At 40.7% G+C, this 4475-nt stretch overlaps 1 non-coding gene across 1 annotated transcript; it reads left to right on the top strand.

The window, feature by feature from the left end:
- The first annotated feature begins 3484 nt into the window (after positions 1–3484).
- LOC148576281 (small nucleolar RNA R71) lies at positions 3485–3592 on the top strand. The gene has a single exon (XR_015902896.1). It is a non-coding gene; the product is annotated as a small nucleolar RNA R71 (small nucleolar RNA).
- Positions 3593–4475: the final 883 nt, after the last annotated feature.

Genomic DNA, 4475 nt, shown 5'->3' on the forward strand with positions numbered 1-4475 from the left:
AAGGTGTGGAGCTCTGCTGTTCTTCATGAATTAATGCAAAGTACTATTGTTTTTCTATTCAACTCAAGTCTATTTCTTCTTCAAGATATTCATTCGCACCCAAGAACATGATGAATGTGATGATTATGTGACACTCATCACCATTCTCACCTATGAATGCGTGACTGACAACCACTTCTGTTCTACATGTAAACAAGCTTGAATGTGTATCTCTTGGGTTTCTAATCTAAGATTAGAGTCTTCCTGGTATAGGCTAGAATTATTGGCGGCCATTCCTGAGATCCGGAACGTCTAAACCTTGTCTGTGGTATTCTGAGTAGGATCTGGGAAGGGATGACTGTGACGAGCTTCAAACTCGCAATTGTTGGGCGTGTGACAGACGCAAAAGGATCAATGGATCCTATTCCAACATGATCGAGAACCGACAGATGATTAGCCGTGCGGTGACAGCGTGCGTAGAACATTTTCACTGAGAGAACGGAAAGTAGCCATTGACAACGGTGATGCCCAACATAAAGCTTGCCATGGAAAGGAGTATGAATGATTGGAAGAAGGCAATAGGAAAGCAGAGGTTCAAGAGGAACAAAACATCTTCATACGCTTATCTAAAATTCCTACCAATGAATTACATAAGTATCTCTATCTTTATCTTATTTTATGTTTTATTCATCTTTTAATTATCAATCCTCCATAACCATTTAAATCCACCTGACTGAGATTTACAAGATGACCAAGCTTGCTTCAAGCCGACAATCTCCGTGGGATCGACCCTTACTCACGTAAGGTATTACTTGGATGACCTAGTGCACTTGCTGGTTAGTTGTGTGGAATTGTGACAAAGTGTGATTCACGTTTGAGAGCTCCAAGTCCTTTGGCGCCATTGTTGATGATCACAATTTCGTGCACCAATGGACCATTGAGATGAATCTCTCCATCTCCCATGACTCAGAGGTGGAAGAAATTGCCTTCCCTTTCCTCTTTCTTGAGGTTTTTCTGGCCTTAGGTGCCATTAATGGTTATGGAAAAACAAAAGCAATGCTTTTACCATACCAAACTTAAAAGGTTTGCTCATCCTCGAGCAAAAGAAGAAAGAGGAAAGTAGAAGAAGAAGAAAATGGAGGAGATGGAGTGAGGGAAGTGGTTCGGCCAGGGGGTTGGGTGTGGGAGGGAAATGGTTTAAATTGTGAAGGGTATTTGGGGAAGAGATATGGAGGTGATTGGTGAAGGGTATTTGGGAAAGAGTGTTATAAAAAGGTGGGAGAGAGAGAGAGAGGTGGGGTAGGTGGGGATCTTGTGGGGTCTACAGATCCTGAGGGGTCAAAGACTTGGCATCCCTGCTCCATTTAGGCATGCAAAATGCCCTTGGATTGCACTTCTGGCGTTAAACGCCAGGTTGCTGCTTGTTTCTGGCATTTAACGCCAGCTTTTCTCCCTATTTTGGCGTTACACGCCAAGTAGATACTCTGTTATGGCGTTAAACGCCAGTTTGGTGCTTGTTTCTGGAGTTTAACGCCAGCTTGATGCTTCTTTCTGGCGTTAAACGCCAGTTTGATGCTTCTTACTGGCGTTTAAATGCCAGTAAGATCTTCCTCCAGGGTGAGCTATTTTTAATGCTGTTTTTCATTCTGTTTTTGATTTTTCAGTAGTTTTTGTGACTTCACATGATCATCAACCTAAAGAAAACATAAAATAGCAATGGAAAATAAATAGATATAATTAAATAACATTGGGTTGCCTCCCAACAAGCGCTTCTTTAATGTCAATAGCTTGACAGTGAGCTTCTCATGAAGACTCACAGAAAATCAGAGCAATGTTGGGACCTCTCAATACCAAACTTAGAGTTTGGTTGTGGCCTCTCAACACCAAACTTAGAGTTTGGTTGTGGCCTCCCAACACCAAACTTAGAGTTTAAATGTGGGGGTTTTGTTTGACTCTGTATTGAAAGAAGCTTCTCATGCTTCCTCTCCATGGTTATAGAAGGAGAACCTTGAGTCTTAAATACAAGGTAGTCATCATTTAACTGAAGGACCAACTCTCCTCTGTCAATATCAATTACAGCTTTTGCTGTGGTTAGGAAGGGTCTGCCAAGAATGATGGATTCATCCTCATCCTTCCCAGTGTCTAGGATTATGAAATCAGCAGGGATGTAAAGGCTTTCAACCTTCACTAGCACATCCTCTACTAGTCCATAAGCCTGTTTCATGGATTTGTCTGCCATCTCTAGTGAGATTCTTGTAGCTTGTACCTCAAAGATTCCCAGTTTCTCTATTACAGAGAGTGGCATGAGGTTTATCCCTAACCCCAGGTCACACAGAGCCTTCTTAAAGGTCATGGTGCCTATGGTACAAGGTATGAAGAACTTTCCAGGATCTGGTTTCTTCTGAGGTAAAGTTTGCCTCATTAATGTACTCAGTTCATTGGTGAATAAGGGGGGTTCATCCTCCCAAGTCTCATTACCAAATAAACTGGCATTCAACTTCATAATTGCTCCTAGATACTTAGCAAATTTCTCTTCAGTGACATCTTCATCCTCTTCAGAGGAAGGATATTCATCAGAGCTCATGAATGGTAGAAGGAAGTTCAATGGAATCTCTATAGTCTCTGTATGAGCCTCAGATTCCTTTGGTTCCTCAAATGGGAACTCCTTTCTGTTCAGAGGATGTCCCAAGAGGTCTTCCTTACTGGGATTCACGTCCTCCTCCTCCTCTGGGCATTCGGCCACACCAAGTAAGGTTATGGTCTTGCACTCTCTCTTGGGATTTTCTTCTGTATTGCTTGGGAGAGTACTGGGAGGAGTTTCAGTAATCTTCTTACTCAGCTGACCCACCTGTGCCTCCAAATTTCTAATGGAGGACCTTGTTTCATTCATGAAACTTAGTGTGGTCTTGGATAGATCAGAGACTATGGTTGCCAGGCCAGAATGGCTCTGTTCAGAATTTTCTGTCTGTTGCTGAGAAGATGATGGAAAAGGCTTGCTATTGCTAAACCTATTTCTTCCACCATTATTATTGAAGCCCTGTTGAGGCTTCTGTTGGTCCTTCCATGAAAAATTTGGATGATTTCTCCATGAAGGATTATAGGTGTTTCCATAGGGTTCTCCCATGTAATTCACCTCTGCTATTGTAGGGTTCTCAGGATCATAAGCTTCTTCTTCAGAAGATGCTTCTTTAGTACTGTTGGATGCAGCTTGCAATCCATTCAGACTTTGAAAAATCATATTGAATTGCTGAGTCAATATTTTGTTCTGAGCTAATATGGCATTCAGAGTATCAATTTCAAGAACTCCCTTCTTCTGAGGCGTCCCATTGTTCACAGGATTCCTCTCAGAGGTGTACATGAACTGGTTATTTGCAACCATTTCAATGAGTTTCTGAGCTTCTGCAGGGGTTTTCACGTGAAGAGATCCTCCTGCAGAATGGTCTAATGACATTTTTTACAACTCAGATAGACCATCATAGAATATACTTATGATGCTCCATTCTGGAAGCATGTCAGTAGGACACCTTTTGATCAGTTGCTTATATCTTTCCCAAGCTTCATAGAGGGATTCTCCTTCCTTCTGTCTAAAGGTTTAGATTTCCACTCTAAGCTTGCTCATCTTTTGAGGTGGAAAGAATTTGGCCAGGAAAGCACTGACCAGCTTATCCCAGGAGTTCAGGCTATCCTTAGGTTGTGAATCCAACAATGTTCTAGCTTTGTCTCTTACAGCAAAAGGGAAAAGCATAAGCCTGTAGACCTCGGGATCAACTCCATTGGTCTTGACAGTGTCACAGATTTGCAAGAATTCAGCTAAAAACTGATGAGGATCTTCCATTGGAAGTCCATGAAACTTGCAGTTCTGTTGCATTAGAGAAACTAATTGAGGCTTAAGCTCAAAGTTGTTTGCTCCAATTGCAGGAAGTGAGATGCTTCTTCCATAGAAGTTAGAAGAGGGTGCAATAAAGTCACCAAGCATCTTCCTTGCATCTCCACCATTGCTATTAGGTTCGGCCATGTCTCCTTCTTTTTCAAAAATTTCTGTCAGATCCTCTCCAAAGAGTTATGCTTTAGCCTTCCTTAGCTTTCTCTTCAGAGTCCTTTCAGGTTCAGGATCAGCTTCAACAAGAATGTTCTTATCCTTGTTCCTGCTCATATGAAAAAAGAAGAGAACAGAAAAGAAAATATGGAATCCTCTATGTCACAGTATAGAGATTCCTTATGTGAGTAGAAGAAGAGAAGAGAAAAAATTCGAACACATGGGAGAAGAGGGGGTTCGAATTATGAGTAGAAGAGAAGTGTTAGTAGATAAATAAATAAATATAAGGAGATGAGAGAGGGGGAGAAAATTTGAATTTAATTTAAACTAAAAGGAAAAAAAATCTGTTTTTATTTTACAATGTAGTTAGAATTCGAAAATAAAAAAGAGAAATAAAATTAAAATTAAAATTTGAATTAATTAGTTAATTAAAAAGAATTTTGAAAAAGTGTTAGTGATT

The sequence above is a fragment of the Arachis ipaensis genome, chromosome B1 (assembly GCF_059453495.1).
Source record: "Arachis ipaensis isolate K30076 ecotype BB chromosome B1, ASM5945349v1, whole genome shotgun sequence".
NCBI classification, from domain to species: Eukaryota; Viridiplantae; Streptophyta; class Magnoliopsida; order Fabales; family Fabaceae; genus Arachis; species Arachis ipaensis.